At 42.2% G+C, this 18,846-nt stretch overlaps 1 long non-coding RNA gene across 1 annotated transcript; it reads left to right on the forward strand.

Moving 5' to 3' along the window:
* The first annotated feature begins 364 nt into the window (after positions 1–364).
* LOC116442288 lies at positions 365–17,499 on the forward strand. Its single transcript, XR_004239491.1, has 3 exons — positions 365–714; positions 14,426–14,616; positions 15,086–17,499. It is a non-coding gene; the product is annotated as an uncharacterized LOC116442288 (long non-coding RNA).
* Positions 17,500–18,846: the final 1,347 nt, after the last annotated feature.

Here is an 18,846-nt window from a genome sequence, read left to right on the forward strand (position 1 = left end):
CTGGAGAGCAGGAACAGAGCCCTGCCTCGCTCTGTGGGTTGCTGGAAAGGTTTTGACACTGCCATGAGGTTTGATGTTTCTCCTGCAGGGAACCCACACAGCTCCACAGCTGAGCCTCGGGTGTCGGCAGCGAAGCACCCACGTACACCCCCGAGCAGAGGCACTCCATCCCAACCAGCCACCGCCGCAGCCCGGAGCGAGACAAGAAGGCCGGCACGGGGAGGGGCAGGCACAGGATGCAGGCAAAAGTTACAGCAAAGCGATTTGAAATCACCCAGCTCTGCCGGCTGCAGAGGGACAGGAGGCGGCGCCACGCTCGCCTGGGGCCGTGTGCGAGCAGTGTCCCATGGACACTGCACCCAGCGCCTGCGCCTGCAGGAGGGCAGGCTGGGCGCAAGCGAGGGGCTGCTGGCTTCTCCCGCGCTCTCAGCAGCCTCATGCATTGCCGATGTTTGCCCTGTCCAGGGAAGACTGTGCACTCCTCAGTGTAGCTGCCCTTCTGTTCCTCCACAGACCTCTACCTCCCTGCCCTACACCTCTCTCCACGAACTCCACGTTCTGTCATTCCCAATGTACAAGCTTAGCTGGCAGAACGATGGGGTTTATGTGTCTGGCATCAGCCCCGGGGGAGATGGGGAGGGAAGGTAAGCTGGTTTTTGGAAAGGAGGAGAAGAAGTACTGCAACAGTGCAGCTGGAGCAAGAGTCAGGCAAAGGTAAGAAGAAATATTACAAAAGAGTATTTCTTTGGCTTTTTCCCCAGAAAAGCGTCCCTATTCAAGAGGAGCACTTAAGCATTTGCTTATGTTTAAGCACGTGCTCAAGTCCTGTTGACCTAAACAGAAATGAAGCATATGTGTTTAAATGAGCATATGCTTAAGTACATTCTTCAGACAGGAGGGATGAAAGCAATTAAGTACATATCTATATGCAAGCTAACTATCTGTCATTTACATTTAGTCATTGTGATGCATTTTGGACAGTGAACAATTCTGGCAAGGAATTTTTTTACTAATCATTTCACAACATTTGATAGCTTTAATGAAAAGACAACATTCTCTGTTCCTTTGAAATAAGGTTTTTTCCCTAAAAATACCACAATAAATAAATAGACCAAACCATAGACTTTGCAATTGCAACTTGTCTTGAGGAGGTAACAAATAGCACTGGAATGTAAGCTGCTGTCTGTGTCTTCTCTAGGTCATTTCACCAGAGAGAGACATCTTGCATAACCATGAAAGGAGACAGAACTGTCATTTAAGTCTTGAAACACAGAATAAACTTTTCCCATCCATTGTTCCCTTGTATATGTGTAAGCGTTACCTTTAGTGAGCACGATTTGATTTAGACCTTCCCCACATTGCAGCTGGTTTAATGGAATGCCATAATAGTGTCACACGGTTATTCTTGAAAAACAGCTACTAAATGTTGATGTTACTTATTGTAGCAATATTTATGTGAGAATGCTGCAAATACTTGGGAAAAGGTTTTAAAGGTTGAAAGGCGAGTATAACCATAAATTATGAGAAATGCTGCAGTTGGGAAGTGACATAAAGTTCAATGGCCTCAGCTGTCGACACTGTGTGTTCATTGTTTTGGACACTCATGTGACTGCGTCTCAGCCAGCCGAGGGCTGGTTCTCTCCCTTACTGGATGGGATTTCAATGCAGGACTGTGGAGGTTTTTAAAGTGATTCCCTAATCTCTATTGTGTAACTTTCTCATCTCTAACACAAGAATCACCCTAAAAGCCAACCTTAGTACTCTGAGTGACTGAAACAGATGATGGGGTTCACATTAATGCTGTCTTACAAGACTAATTCTTGTTTTATTTCCTCATAACACTGAACAGAGAAATAGAAACAAAAATGCAGTGCTGACTAGTAAGGCAAATTTGTTTGTTTGAGGGTTATTTCCAGGATCTTTGTACTGCTTTATGGGAGCCTTCCACCCAGCAAAGTGCAGAGAAACTCAGAGCCAAAGCCAGCCCAAAGGGTCACAGTGCCACTGACATAGTGGAGTTTTCCTACCAGGCAGAGAACATCTGGGGCAGCCCTTGCGCCAGGACTAGGAGGAAAGGAAGAAGGGATGGAGCTGGTACAAGGAGCCTGGGGGAAGGTCTGCAGAGCTGGGCTGGCTGCTGCTGTCCCCTGCCGTGGCCATCTCTATTTGATCTCACGCTCAGCAGCAGCCTGCTGGCTTCTCTTGGGCTGTGACACAGGCGAAGCAAGCAGCAAAGCCAGGATAACCTTTCTGCTCACAACAGCCCACGGCATCTCTTGCCTGTATCTAGACTAGCACAAGGAAGCCTGGAATAGATAACGTCCTGAATTGGAAGATCGCTCCAAACTGTCCTCAGACATACTGTGCCATCCTCCTACTGATGCTCTCCTTAGGCAGTGGAGAGCTTTATGGCTTAGGTAGATTAGATTGGTCCCTTTATAAAGTTCATTTTGAAATGGAAGTATCAGTTTTCCAAGTGTTGTGGTATGCAGAGAGGCCTCCAACCTCCCCTCAAAGCTTTTAAACATGCTGTAGAGGGTGAAGGGAGGAGATAGTTGTACCCAAACGGAGGGTTTCCTTTGGGGGCAAAGAAGAGTCCACATGCAAAACTGTGGGCCAGTCTCAGAGAGTGTCATTATGGGTTATCAGAGTCCAGTCAATAAGGTCCTTAACAACCATACCTGTGGCTCTCCATACACACACCCCATGCTTCCTGCTGCGTCGTATCCCCTTCACCCTGCCCCTGTCTGTGCCAGTCCCTGATGAGCTCATCAGATTCAAGGTACCACGATGTGAACACTGCTGGTCCCGCAATTATGACATGATCTACAGAAATGTCCACATCTTTGAGAAACTTCACTTTTCCTTTGGTTTTACTGCTTTGCCTTAGGCCTTCAATTCTCTGTGCCCATTGGTATCAGCAGGATGTTCGTGAAGCCTCTGGGCAGTTCCTCATGCCAGGACCACACTGGTGCTGTCCCAAGGGTTATCAAGGCACCGATAAGCTATCCAGTTGGCAAAACCTCAGAAGTTGCCCCTGAGCATGCAGAATCCTTTTGTTCTGCTCCCTGTGGCTGGAGAAGCTCCTTCTGTTCAGTAGCAGAGGTGGAAAAAACAGGAACTTCTGGAGACAACTCTGGCACCTAGGTATCACTGCAGCACTGTAGAAGCCTTGCCAGCCTGACAACTTTTGCAGGAGCAAATGCACTTTGGAGATGGAGCACTTTGATGCTCAGGGCTTAGAGCTTCCTATCCTTTTACAGCATCGAATATGTTATGCAAGCACATGTGGCTGCAGGTGCATGCATTTGCACAGTGTTTGTGAAACATCCCTTATTCTAAACTTATAAAAAGTCCGTAATGCATGTTAAATTATTTTTTTCCTGATTTGAATATTTGGTTAATAAATGGGACAGCCTGTAGCAATGTTCTCTTCTGCCAAGACAAGGGTAACAGGGATGTTGTACAGATAAGCATTTAGCAAAGCTGGAAAATGTCATTAGCACATAAAACCTAAAATCATCATAAGCCCATAAAAACTATGGTAAGCCAACAAGTGAAATCTCAGTAAGTCTAAAATCACATAACCCCTGTAATAAATTGCTGTTGTGTAGTAAAAGCTGATTAAAAATTGATTAAAACAGTTCAAACTTTTTAGGTCTCACCTTAATGCATCACATGGGGTTTACCCTGGCTTGCAAGGAGCCCTTTGCTTCCTTCCCACTCCTCACATACCCACAGCGATGGGGGCAGACAAGTTCTGCTTACCTGTACCAGACCTGCAAATCAATAACTTATCATGTGCAGAGACAATGCCAAATGAAAAATACTCTGCTTGAACCTAGCAAACGTGCAGGGCGCATCATCTAAAGCACAAATACGTCACTGGCCAAGTGAGATAGTTGCCAACAGCACTGTCTTGCTTTCAATGCCTTCTCCTCCTCAAAGACTGCTAGTGCATGTAGCCCAAAGTTCTTCCTAACAGCAGAGGGGCACCTGAAATACAGCTAATCAGCAATTTAAGGATCCCAAATATGAAAGTGAATGCCAATACCTTGCTGCATCCATTTCTTCAGACAGCTGTTGTGGGAACAGATGCAGGGCAAGCTCTGCACACCAGGCAGTGCCACAAAGACCCCTTGCTCCGCTTGCAAATCCTGGGGCTCCTATTCTGGTTCTGTGGGATGATATGAATTAACCTCAGTCCATTATTTTCTCTGACTCCACCAAGAAGCAGTAGCCACAGCATTTCATCATGTCAGTCCAAGTCTGCCATAAATCAATCACCTCTGTCCAGCTGCTGTCTGTGTCTCAGGAAATGCTCCCCAACTGACAACCTCTGGATGCTCTACTGTATCAATGCTGCTTCACTGTGTCAACATCTCACCTTTCACAAAGAAACAGCTCACACAAAGTTTCCATGGTCTGTCCTGTCACAACCGTGAGCAGCAGCAAGAGGAGAAGTTCGTGAAGTTCAGCATACACATGGATTTGTGACGGGGACACTTGGAGCAGCCTTGCCTGGTTCCTCCACACCAAATACCCTCAGTGATGAGTGACCTCAGCAGCTGCTCAGCTGTACTATCCATCTGGGGGAACCACCCAATGTTCCAGTTGGAAATGTGCTGTAAAGCAGCAGCTGATTTGTGCTGGTGGCATATGAGATGTGGTGCCACATAGCCTGGTGACCAGTAATAATCTACTTTTCATTTCTGATAGCTTTGTACGCAGGTATTCCCAAAAGGGGAAAAAAAAAATCACCAAATACACTGCTTATTACAAGTCTTTTATTCTGTCCTTCCTGCAAAGAAGATAAAATTCAAACAGTGAAGGGAGCATGAAATCTATTCCTGAAAGTAATGCAGAGTATCAGAGTTTTAGAGCAAGAAATGTCTTTTTAAAAGATGATTAACTAATAATGTCTCTGTAATGATAAAGGGGGATTTTCAGAAAGTCAGTTCAGCACTTCTAAATCAAAATAAAATTTTCAGATCAACTTTCAAATGGAAGTCCCAAAAAATCTCTGAGAAAAAAGTTAATTGAAAACACCTAGTCACCTAGTGATATCTTTTTGTTAAGGGTTCAGTACACCTTGTCTAGGAGACAGAGAGGCAAAGGAAGAAGGCAAGGCAAGACTAGGCAAGGAAACTAAAAACATTTTAGGAAATACTCTATTGCTCACTGAGAAACTTCCTAATTTTTAACCTTTAACTTGGCTTTAAAAAGACTATGTTATCAATTAATTTCTGAGATTTAAGTGGTGTAGAAAATTATCAAAGATATTGATTCTAAAAGAAAATGCTTGTAATTCAGTTGCATAAGGGTGAGATGGAAAAATCCAAATGTCAAGCTAAGTCAAAGAAGGATCAAAAAGATCGAAGCTGTGGGACTTTGTCTTCAAAGTTACAATCTCTTAGACAATTAAATGAAAGTCTGAAAGTGGAGGTTTGGGATGGTTTTGGAGGGTTCCAAAGAAATACCATTAGTAGCTGGCAAACTGTAAAACCATTAAAAATAACCTTGAAGTTGATACAAGTTTCATAGAAGATCTATCCTAAAAAAAGTATTAAATGTGCTACAGAGCTGGCGTGGAAAATCATCTATTCCTTATCATTTGCTTCGTTGGACATCTATAGGATAACAGCATGTGCTGCCTCAGTGAAAGTTAAAGAATGATGTCCATAGGGCAAACAGTTATCTATAAACTCATTTCTTCCAAACCTTTAGGGAGACAAAATCCTTTTGATTTTATTGAATGTACATTTCTGTCTAATCTCCTGCCAGCCTCTCCTTAGTACTACCAGTGGCTGCAGAATTGACCCCAGGCTTGGGCTGAGCTCTCCCTTTGGAGCAAGTCACGACTCCTGGAAACAGGATGCAACGGCCCTTTGGATGCCTGTTTGAATGAAGTGGACATCAAATACAATTCATCAGAGCATTCTCAAACCGTGTGGGATCCAGAGATTGCTAGTGCCAATCATAATTTAACTTCTTACCCTATAAATGCATACTATTTCTTTTTCATGATCATCACACACTTCATAGTCAGCTAGAGGCTCAGAAAAAGGTGTTTGGGGTCTTGCCTTTAAAAATCTGTACTTAGGCTCTGCTTCAGCAAGGCACCTGAGTTTATTCCTAGTTTTATTTTCAGACCATTCTTCAGGGAGCGTCTCTACAGCTTAACTGCTATAATGTAATTAAGAAACACTCTGGGGACAAGATTCAGACTGCCAATTTCACTTAGGAAAACCACAAGCTTGGTATTTGGAGACAAAAATTAGGAGTATTGAAGTAAACGTTCCTTCTACCAAAACTCCATATGCAGTCTGTGGTGAGAAGCAAGCATCACCAGGAAGGAGTTCATGCCACGTGCCTTAGATAGCCAGCTGAGATGAAGTAGTCAGGAGTTTCAGAGTCATGCTGTCTTGTCTTTAGTGACATAGAAATGCACAGATCTAAAGAATATAAATCTTTATAATCCCTCTCTCTTCTTCTGGTCCCCTTCCTCCTCACTTTGTCCATTGGTTTGAAGAGACGTACCGCTACAACCAGATCCTTTTGGTCTTCCCCTCTGCCCCTGACATCTTTCAGACCATGGTACCTTGCTGGGTGGTGGGCAGGACATGCTTCGTCAGTCTTTCACCTGTGTTTCCCCAACATTTCCTGAGAAATCTTGTCTTCTATAACCTGTATGTCCTTCAATTGTGTAAATTTCTGATCAGCTTCATCAGACAAATATCTATAATTTATTTTTCCTCCCTTCTGGACTACATAGGAAAAATGGGTTTTCTCTAGGCCAAATCCACCTTTTTGCCCTAATAATCTCTATTTGCATTTCCCATCAGCAGAAGACAAGTTTCTATCATTAACCTGTCTCAGGTGGAGGAGCCAAGCCTCTCCCAGCCCTTCCTCAGTTTCTTCCCCAGTAAGGAAGTAAAAACACCAGATAATTCATCTAAGTTCCATATCCAAAGTAGATTTATATGGAGAATGCCTGGTGTCAAAAATGTTAAGCCCTCCATAGGCAGAAAACCCAGCCAAGAGCTCTCAGCAGTGCACAGTGCTCTGAGACTTCATAGCACCAGTTAAACTCAGGCTCAGTGTCTTTTTTATTCATTTCTAAGATATGCATTTGTGCTTTTGGTTGTCAATTATTGATATTATGATATTTTTAAGAGTTCATTGTTACATTAAGACCCTCATTGCATAAATCATGTAGACATACTGAAGCAGTGGTGAAAGGGTAGCAGCAAACTGGGAAGAAAAAAAAAAGATGTTTAAAGAAAAGTAATTAGTACTGGACTGTGTCACATGATTTTCTAAAAGGTCCCAGATGTAACAACCAAAGCAGATCTAAGCATGTAATACAGAAAGGTTTTTGCACCTTGAACTATTGAAGAGACCAATCACACAAATTTCTCCCTTGGAGGCACAAGCTGAACTTAGTCTGCAGGTATTTGCGTGAGATGTGCCTGGATTTAGTGGGCCTCAGCACAGGTGGATTTGGGTTTATCCATGTAATAGAAGATCAGTATTGGCTCTCAATCTCCTTAAATACTATTCTCCATCTCTCTGGGGTACTGTATTTGCAAAGAGGACACTGTGGGAACAAACCAAACTTATGCAATCTTCAGTGAGCTGAAGATGCATTTATTTGTGTGGCCCTATCTCTCCAGCCTTCTCCTCGTGCTTCCACAGCAAGACCTAGCAAGATAAAACAGATGCACATTCCCCTGCTAAGCCTCTCACTTTGCACTGAAGCAAGCAGCAGTCCCCATGGGACCAGGTTATCCCAGCCTGTCATTGCCATGCTCCAAACCATGTCGATGCCTGTTCCTTGGGCAATGGCTCTCTGCCAAAGGAGCAGAACTGCCTGCTGTGCTGGATCCTGACACTGCAGGAGCCACATGTGCAAGCAAAATGCATCCTCATCTCCTCCTGTCTTCATATTCCATCACTGGTGCTTGCAGACAGATAGTCCTCCAAAATTTACATTGCAATTAGTAACAGCCAGGGCTTCTCAACAGCAGGCAGTTTCCAGGCAGTTCTCCTGTGTAAGAGATGTCAGTCTTTCCACACCTGTGGATGGAATGCTAAGGGGAAACAAGATAGTAGCTCTTTCTCAAAACCAAATCCTCTCAGCCGCAATTATCTTACTCTTTGCCTAAAAATAAAACAAACACATTCAGAGTCTTAGCCCATTTGATGTTGCTTCAGCTTCATTATGCTGTTGCCTTCAATGGTGCTTGGCTTTTCTTCCCAGATCTAGGTGAAGCTGGTCTATGCTGAAGTCAGTTATCTCTGTAAGAAAAAATTCAATATAAAATCTCTGCCTTTGGCTTTTCTCAGCACTTGCCCTTTCACTCACAAAGCTTGTTTATGGTGCAAACGATTTACAGAAGTCTGACAGCAGTTCAACAAGGTGAAAAGCAAAAGGCAGAAGAACTCCACGTTTTTGTCATGTCATAAACATGATAGAACAACAAAAACAATTCCATTTTCTGCTTTCTCCTTTCAGTAGTGATAAAGTCAGATCTCTGAGGAGGTATTACTTTGAAACTAACAGTTAAATATGTGCCTTTGAGGCTTTTTTCCCATTGTTTTCCCTTTAAAATTAAGTTTTAAAATACATTGGGGATTCAGTAGTATCTATAATTCTGTCTCTAGATTTCTGCTTCTCTGAGATTTTCTTCTTTGTGTCTTTTAGTCCAAAGCTATCTCTGTTGTAAACAGGTGCAACTGTCTCATCTTCTATGAAGCTGCACCCATACAGCCAGACGTGCCAAACCAGACATTTTGGGAATGCATCCCCTGCAGCAGTTCCTTCCTTCCTTCCTTCCCTTCCTTCCTTCCCTTCCTTCCTTCCTTCCTTCCGAATTCCTTCCGAATTCCTTCCGAATTCCTTCCGAATTCCTTCCTTCCGAATTCCTTCCTTCCTTCCGAATTCCTTCCTTCCGAATTCCTTCCTTCCGAATTCCTTCCGAATTCCTTCTGAATTCCTTCCTTCCTTCCTTCTGAATTCCTTCTGAATTCCTTCCTTCCTTCCTTCCTTCCTTCCGAATTCCTTCCTTCCAAATTCCTTCCTTCCTTCTGAATTCCTTCCTTCCGAATTCCTTCCTTCCGAATTCCTTCCTTCCTTCCGAATTCCTTCCTTCCTTCCTTCTGAATTCCTTCCGAATTCCTTCCTTCCTTCCTTCCGAATTCCTTCCTTCCTTCCAAATTCCTTCCGAATTCCTTCCTTCCTTCCGAATTCCTTCCTTCCTTCCTTCCTTCCTTCCTTCCTTCCGAATTCCTTCCTTCCTTCCGAATTCCTTCCGAATTCCTTTCTTCCTTCCTTCCTTCCTTCCTTCCTTCCTTCCTTCCTTCCTTCCTTCCTTCCTTCCAAATTCCTTCCTTCCTTCCTTCTGAATTCCTTCCTTCCTTCCTTCCTTCCGAATTCCTTCCTTCCTTCCTTCCTTCCTTCCTTCCTTCCGAATTCCTTCTGAATTCCTTCCTTCCTTCCGAATTCCTTCTGAATTCCTTCCTTCCTTCCGAATTCCTTCCTTCCGAATTCCTTCCTTCCTTCCTTCCGAATTCCTTCCTTCCTTCCTTCCTTCCTTCCTTCCTTCCTTCCGAATTCCTTCCTTCCTTCCGAATTCCTTCCTTCCTTCCTTCTCTGCAGATCAGTGCCAGGGTCTCTTTTCCTTTGCTCCCCACACTGACCCTCTTTGCTGGAGCAAGGATGGCACCATCCCCCAGCACATGGTTTCATATTGACCAGTATTGTCACATGCCTGACATGATGGTGTCCCACACAGAGGGAAAAAGGCATCTCAGCAGTCCCAAATCAGCTTTCTGCAAGTCTCATAATACCTGCTTCTTCAGTGAACCAGCTAAAGAGAAAGTGATATCAAGCCCAGCCAATACACTGAAATGACTGCAGCAGGAGAAACTACTACTCAGTTATTACCCAGATTATTATTTTTACCCTTTTTCTTTCTCTTTTCCCCATAAGCCTCAGCACCAATTTTACCCAGAATATGTTATGGAAAGGGAAGAGGGAAGTGGAAGGGGAAGGGGAAAGAAGAAGGCTGTTTTCTGGCTGTCAGGCAGAAGCATATCCAAGCTGGTCTTTTGGAATATTTTGGCCCAAAATGGACTCTTGTAAACATGTAGCTAAGGGACAAAAATGCATCTCCAGATAAGACATGGGTAGGCCTCTAAGAAGATATTGATCTCTGACCTAGGTTTGTAGGTGCTATTGTAAACTGAAAGTGTTTACAATAGCACCAAAAACTCTTGAGAAAGTCACAAATGTTCTCATACAGTTGCTTCCACGATTGGATCCAAAGACCAAATCTATGACTGCTTATATTCTGCCCTCTAATTTGTTTTAAAACTGTCTATCAGTGGGTACATATGCAACCAACAAAGCATGACTGGTATGGTTGGCTGTTGGCCAGCATGCCACACTGTTAATTGTCCTCCAAATGAAAAAAAAAAACCCCAGGTCTGCTTTTTCATTAAGTGTGCACCACTTAGGATTTACTGACAAAGAAGGCAGAATACGCCAGAGAGAAATGCATTTCCAACTATGTCCACTGTGCTAAGACTTCTTCTTCCCCAGGAAAGGTTAAAGGATATTTTAAATGTTGTGAAGAAGATAATGTTTTTAAGTTGAATTAAATTTACAGAGGCATACACTGACTTTCTGTAAGGTTGGTCAATGGTCCTAAATAGTTCTGAGTCCAGATTTATGTTTATAATCTCTTGGCCCCAGTGTTATTGTGGGCTATTGATCATAAGCCAAATGAGGACAAGTTCCCACAGCAACTTAGTCTAAAGATGGTCTTTTTACTTCAGTGGGTTTGGTACACTTCAATGGGCTCAGGATGTTAGAAAGTGCCCTAGAAAATGTCTGTTGCAATGCAAATCTCTGAACTTATGTGATTTAAAAGGAAACAATGACACAAATGTGAAAGGGCAGAATAATTTTTCAAATTATTCTGCTTCCTCTCTCTGCTACAGGTTTTCTGAAGTATTTGGGCAAAACTGCTCATCAGCACTTAGAGTTCCCCCCTCCAAAATGTAGTACTTGCCATCTGCAGAGATGGGTTCTAAGAGAAGTAAGTGAGAAAAGTTCACAAAATGTGCTGAAACCCCCAGGTGACAGGGTTAGAAAAGTAATATTAGCTGCAGTCGCCTTATTTATTCTGCTCAAAGAATAAGGACCACATTTTTAAATTTTTTCAATTCATCTTTCTGTTTGAACAGACAATGTAAAACAGCAAATCTCAATCATGTGCCTTCCTCACTTGGATTCTGTCTTTGCCCTCAATGGAAGGAAAAGTCCTGCAAATGTATTTGCATTTCATAAGAGCAACTCTCAACTTCTGTCGGCAGCCCCTAGAAGCCAGCACAGGGGTGCGGAGGGGAAGCGCGGGCGGCGAGCGCTGCTCTGTGCCCCTGCTGCGCTCCATGAAGAGAAAGGGTTTGCTTTTCTCCCTTTTCCTCCTGCCGAAGGAATCCCGGGGGTGGGCTGGGAAAGGAATCCTGATCACTGCTGGAACGGAGAGGGGGAGGAAGCTCATTCATTCACCACCCTCTGGGCCGGGCTCTTACTCGCCTATTCCTTAACCCATTGAGCCACGTGCTTTTCCTCTGTCTGCTGACCCAAATGGATTATTTTCTCCCTGGTCTTTGTGTCAGTTGGATGTGACATTGAAAACTACGGCTGGGATGATTTCCTCTACACCAGGCTTATGCACCCCACCTCCTCAGCCCCACTATCCTTTATGTCCCTGCAATGCCCTGCAGGTTTGTCCTGCACAGCCTGGAAATACTCGTTATATATCACAAGGATAATACCCCATGTAAGATGCCCATCATATGATGCTCCACACATTTAGCGTAACTCTCAATGTAATTCTAGTATCAACTCAGCTGACCCCAACAACCCAGCTGACCTAGCAACAATCCTGGCTTAGAACTCTGCAAAGTCAATGGGGATTTTTAAACCTCACTTTCTTAGGAAAAAAAGGCTTGCACGGTCAGGCTGGTTTGGCACTAACTGTGTTCTTGTGGGTGTAAAAGACAGAGGTACCATTGCCACTCTACCCCACCTTCCTCCATCATCATGAGCATTTTCAGCTTAACCCAACAGAAGTGCACAATGTTCAAAGCTGTTCTCCTTCCTAAATGTTTCATGCAGAGATGCAAATGGCAGAAGAGACAGACCTTTCCAGTGCCCTCTCTGAGAAGGTAGCTAAAGGCCGCTTGTGCCCACCAAGAGATGCCAGAGAAGGTAATGAGAGGGAAAAATACCCCAACCCCCACATACACTCTGCTCATTCCTTGAGCCCTACTAAACACCATAGGATCCAGTCAGAAGACACAGTGCAATAGGAAATCAATTTTCGTAAATCTCAGTGCTAAAGAGCAACTTATTAGCTTTGCTTGCAGCAAGCGCATTTTCTGAAAAAAAATAGTCAAACATTTTTTTGAGGATGACTATATCTTGCTGCATCTGTTTTGGGACAATCTGAAGCAGTCATACCACTCTTTTCTGTTTATGTAGTTGCAACATTAATTGATGTTTATTGGCAAGACATCAGATTTCTCCCTATCTTGTACTGTTCTCTGAATCAAAACTCCAGCCAATCATTTTGTTTTAAATAAAATGTAATCACAAGCTAGAATTGATTTGTGGATAAGATTGCTAGACTGGGGGAAAAGATGTGGAGGTATTTCCCTGCGAATCAATTTCCGCTGAACAAAATCTAAAGTCCAGTGTAAGTTCTACAGCAGCTGAAAACGGGATGGAGAGACACGAGCAGGAAGCCATTATGTAGATACCAAAGCAAGTTATTTAGGTTGGCACCTAACAGAAGTCTGGAGGACTGAGGGATGCGAGGGATGCATGCAGGAGAGCAGAATCATGACCTCTCCAGATGTTTTCATGCTAACAAAACCCAAATCCACTGGGCTTTTAAAGGTTGTCACACAGAAAGATGCTGTTGAAGGGAATGGTTTGGTTAATCAATATGTGCGCATTGTCCTCTTGCACTGGTAGTTGTTAGTTTCAGGTTTACAGGATCCTTTGACTCAGAATCAGTATGGAATCAGTATGTTACTTTTTAAACCACTTACACCAGTCTCAGATCTTATCGGTGCCGACATTTTACCATGGTCATCAGCAGCAGTGAACTTGGCCCACTGTGTTTGTTATGACAGCTGTCCCTTATGGCTTTGAGACCTACATGTTCCTACTAACATCACAAAAACCTCTGTATCAGTCCTGATATTTTATGGGTTTGCTGGCATCAAGGTCACAAGTAGGATCGTCAGTATCCAGTGTGCATTTTGGGATCTACAGCTGAAAACAATGTGCAAGGTGTTGGTAAGAATAATATCCTGTGCTGTCTGCCAGAAATCAGATTTATTAACCAAATTCAGCTTCAGCAGAAAGTATGAATTGTTTGGAACTCAACAGAATTCAGTGGAATAACTGGAATGGATGCCATTGCAACAAATATGAAATCTGGTCCTATGTCTTTCTGTAGACTGCCCTGTTTAAACTTTAATTCAAAACTAATTCCGGTATAACTCATGATTTTGGTGAAAAGATTTTTGAACTCCTCCATTCTACTGTCAAATTGTTGAACTGGATTTATGCACCAATCTTGAAATGGATCATTTGGCTAATGGTGAATTTTTCAAGAAAAGAACAGATTAATGAGCCAACTGGATCAGAAATGATTTTGATATACTTTCCTTTGACAGTCGCAGTGAGAGCAGCTCAGGTAGATGTCAAAAAGCATCTTTTGCTTTCTTTCATACCTGCTTTGTTGATAAGATTGGCTGTAAGGTACAACCTCCTTACTGGAGTATGGACTTACAGCATGGGGGGGGTTCTGTATTTCGGCTTGCTGTTTTACCTAATCATGTAAAATTAACTGTGGACAGCAAAATGGCCAGGGAGGCCCACCTGACTTGGGAGGCCACAGGAGGCAGGGCCCATTGTTGAGGCAGCACATATCGCCCCAGCAGTGGCTCCAACTTGTAGGACAAATGCAGCTCCTCCTGCTGCCCACAGGGAAGTCAAGTCAATGATGACAGTGACTCAGTATTACATCTTCGTGGGATACTTGTATTTGTGTGTCTCCAGACTGAATAAGGGAAAAATAAATCAAAACCAAATTTCAATTTTGTTTTATAATACATAATTAGATGACAATGCACTCAAAACGTTTGACAGTGTCACTGTTAGAAAGCAAAAGCCTAGGTAGCCTTCCAGTCCTACTAAGTTGTTTCAAGTTGATCAAGATCTCTTTTTGTTACACAGCAAAACTCCTTTTTGAAACTCCTGCAGAAATTTTTTGCTGCCTTTTTCTGTTGCCTTTTAACTATTTACATATCCCATCTCTCTTCTCTGACTGTCTTTTAGCTGATTATTTCCACTTGTGTTGGTCATATTCACCCTACAGTCTGATGCTGCAACCATCTAGGCAGACATATCATTTGATGTACTGGAGTTTCTCCATTGATGCTCTCCAAGCTAATGGGAATAAATTAAGTTCATGCAAGAGCTTTACATGATCCAGATTCAAAATACGCCCAAGTGCAATCAATGCCTCTGTGAGTATTTGATCCTTTTATTTCAACATGGGTAATCCTACATCTTGTTTGTGATTCTGTTTTGTCTGTTTTGAATTGTGTTGCTATTATTCTGTTATCATAAGTAAATTGCCATTATCTCCTAATCATCTTGGATTATCAGCTTCTCTTTAACCTCCCTTCCCTAAGAGCCTGGAAAAGAACTGGGGGGTGGGTTGAAGGGAAAGATGGTCCTATGTCTGACCATCTAGTCACAAAAAAATTTCCCTAAAGTCCAGTTTGATTACCATAATAGTGAGGCTGGGTTGTTTTGAATTTTTAATTATTTATTACAGTCTTCAGAGTGTGGCAATGTGACTGACCTATTGCTTTTTAATTATTTTGGTTGCTTTTGACACTATTAACCATGACATCTTGCTGATCCAGCTACATTATTCTTTTAGTTTTAGCACCGAGATCATTCAATGTCTCTGTCCATCTCTGTCAACAGAAAGTCAGCCTCTTCTTAAAAGATCACTTTGTCTGATGGTGTCTGCTGGAAAAGATGATTAAATCCTCACCTCCAACTTGTAGGTATGAATTTGGGTTAGATTTTTGTCTCTTCTGGCACTGTGTAGATTTCTGGCTCCAATAAAACAGTAATATCCTAGGGTTGTTCTAATCTTGCTTCAACATGGAAAGGAACACGTAATAATTTCAATAAAGGGATGTCAGCAAGACAAGCTTTTATTAGCAGTCCCATGCCTATTACAAAAGCTCATTATCTTTTCTCCATTTAGTGACTGGAGGAGGGAGAGTTTCAAAAGGAGGCAGATTCCCCAGTTACTCCTGGAAACCCCTGAGAGATCAGTGCCCTCCCTACTTGCCCACTACTCCATATTGTCTGTCATTATCTGCATGTCTTGCACTCCTGTTTTGCCTGGTTCTAAGGTTGTTATTAGCTCCATCTACAAATACCATTTGTAAAATGGTAAAATGCAATGCACTTTACACTTTACAACTTCTATCAACCAAGTGTAAAAAAGGAAGGAACTGGAAGAAACTGGGCTGTGCTGGTGGGGTAGAACAAGCTGTGAAAAATCACTTCCATTTCCACAGCCAACCACTGAAAATGAAAGCTAGAACATGAAGCTTCCCTCTGGGACTGTGTGGGTGAGTCTGAATTCATGAGGCCTCTCCTCATCTCTGCTTCACACAGAGCCAGCACCTGGTCACAGAACCTGGACCAGGTTTCAGTCAGCCATTGCTGTGTCTTCATTTATAATCATGGAATCATTTAGGTTGGAGAAGACCAAAGACCAAAAATTAAATCTAAAACTTGTCCTTTCAGATTGTATGGCTTTACAGTCTAATAAAAGAAGAAGGGAAATGTTGGAAAGAGGAAAAGGTGAAAAACCATACGGGTGAATATAAGCCCCAGAAAACACAGATCTCCACAAAGCCTTTGGGGTGGGACTTATCTAACCAAAAAGTAATCCTTCTCCTCAAGTAGTAGTAGATAAGAGGAATCATGCCCTAAAAGTGCATATATTTTCTGCCAGGAGAAGCAGACAGTAAGTACCATCTCAGAGGAAAAAGCATTCCTTTGCAGACACTGAAGGGAGAGATGACAGGAAGGTGCTGCTGTCAGCTCTGAATGCAGGCTTTGAAGAAGCAACATCTGGGGCAGAGAACAGTTCTTGGGGGAAACAAACATTCCCTAATTGTGTTTTCTTGTTGTTGGGCAGAACCCCTTTAGCCAGTGCAATGCTCCCATTCCCACATCCATTGTGGTTCCTGCCACGCATTGGGTACCCCCACTCTGCACTGCCCTGCACCACAGGGCTGTGGACTTGCCTTGGCAGAGTGAACACGAGTTCAGAATTTGCCTGTTTTCTGCAAAATTTTGGTTAACATCTTTCACAATATTTTTTTCATCAATGTTCAAAATGCTGGGTTCTTAACCTGGTGGAACCTTCTGATTTATTCTTTTTTGAAGGACACCCATTTAGCCCTAAAAACATTCCTTTTAAAGCTGAACAGTTTTTTAGAAACACCTCTTCCTTCCCCAGCAGACGGTGCCTGAAACCTGGCTGAGCCATGTATCTGCATCATGTAAAGGCAGTGACAGGACATAAAAAAAGTCCCCTCAGACATAAAACACTGCTGAGCTGTTTTATGCATTGACAATATTAATGATTGTGGCAGGTCTAAATCCTAATTTCTTTAAGAACATCTGTGTCTCAAACTGATTTTCTGTGGCTCTTCTCTGACAATGGGGAAGTAGATTTTGAATTTTCCCTTTCCTAAATGTACTTCCATGTCCTTGTACCACTACATTTCATCGCTGCCAGCTCCATGTGCCTGCTGTTCCGCCAGAGAAAGCATGTTAAATGAACCCTCAAACTTGACAACTGTGGAAGGAAACCAAGACACGAATGATATCTAACATGGTTAGAGCACTGATACCACTATTTAACAGTGGAGAATTAGTGAAGTTATTGATAAATCATTTTGAAGTGTGTTTTAAGCCACTTCCCATTTGTGTATGGTGATTGCTTATAAAACATCAGCATCAGTGATTGCTGGAGTCTTTACTTGTAATGCCATCTCCACACTACAAAACATCATTTTTGTTCCATCTGAACTAAAACTTGATGAGCAGTCAAGAATAGAAAAGAGAAAAGCATTATATCCCACTTAGCCAAAACGCACAGAATACCAAATTTTGTCTTATAAACAATGCGTGTTCCTAATCTAACTGGATCACAACTTCAGCTGCTACAAATGAAAAGCTATCACATTTCATCACCACTTAATGAACTCCAAACTTGCACTGGTTTTGCTTCCAGCCCCTGTACAGAATCCCGTGGACCTCTGTATGTGGACAGATTATGGTACGTAGTCCCAAGCACTTATTTTGTCTTTTATGCTTCTGTCTAATATAAAAATATATTGAATGCATAAATATCTCATAAAAGATGTTGGTTCATTTTTTCCTTGGCTTTGTTAGTTTATAGTAAAAGAACCTGCTCCAAAGCAGGGAATTGCCTTTGGAAATTATATCCTATAAAACATAATACTGATAACTGAGTAACGTGCATTTCTCATATATTCATACACCAAGAAGAATAGGAAGGCAGAGTGGAAAACAAGAGGGAGCAGTGTTAATGACAACACCAAAGCAGTAAAGCAAAAAAGGGAAGAAGCATCCGGGAAACTGTTCTGTGCTGTGCTATCATTACCAGATATAAAACAATTTCCCAATGTAAGGCTCACAAAGAAATTGGTAGCACTTGACCCACATAGTTCTTTCCACAAATCTGTATGAGCTTATGTGGCATTTTTCAAAACCAGTTTTAAAAGAGAGGTATTTATAAGTCTTCTTATATCTAATTCCAGAAGGTTAGGGCAGCACACAAATTCTCAGTTTGTTAGTGATGAGTCCTTTTTATTATCAAAATTTCCAAACTATGTAAAGATTTGACTGAATGCTAAAATCACACTATAATCTTGCCAGATCTGTATAAACACTCTTCTCCTGTTGGACTGTTCTCTTCTAAGGAAGCTTCCTGCAGCAGTTCTTTTTTTGATTGTGAATACACACACACACACACATTCCCTCAGAAACAACTAAATCTGAATCCATTTGCAACATCCAAATATTAGCTGTTAATATTTATACAGAAGAAGGAAAAAAAAACTATTGAAGTTGCTTCTACTAAGTTCCTTGCAGGTCTTTTCGTTATGGGAATTCATAGAAGATGCAAACTATTCCAGATCTGGCTGAAATACAATGGTTTTATTAAAATCCAAGGAAAAAAAAACACGGCCCCAATCAAGCCCACGGGAATATTTTCCATTGGCTGTGCTGTGCCAGGACTTCAAATGGGTATTTAACCTGGTGAAGAAATGAGTAGAGACGATTGCAGGATTTCCTCTCGTTTGAACGTTCTCATTAGATGAGGCCTCGGTGACCCCTGGGTTGATGGGTTGTTTCAATGTTTAATTGCTTTGACCTTCAGGGAGTTTCTTTTCATGTCCAACATAACCTTAGGTTTTTTTAGTTTAATGTGACAAATTACTTCATAAAAACAGCCCTGGATATTTTCATTAATTCTGGACAAATTGTGTTACACATAAAAGATGTCTTTTTCACAGATGCTGTAACCATGCCAAATAGTATCGTAATTGTTCCTTTTTAGCTACTTTGGTATATGTCGGTATGTATTTCGAGTAATTGGTGCGATTCAGGAGAGTATATAAATGATG

The sequence above is a fragment of the Corvus moneduloides genome, chromosome 3 (assembly GCF_009650955.1).
Source record: "Corvus moneduloides isolate bCorMon1 chromosome 3, bCorMon1.pri, whole genome shotgun sequence".
NCBI lineage: Eukaryota > Metazoa > Chordata > Aves > Passeriformes > Corvidae > Corvus > Corvus moneduloides.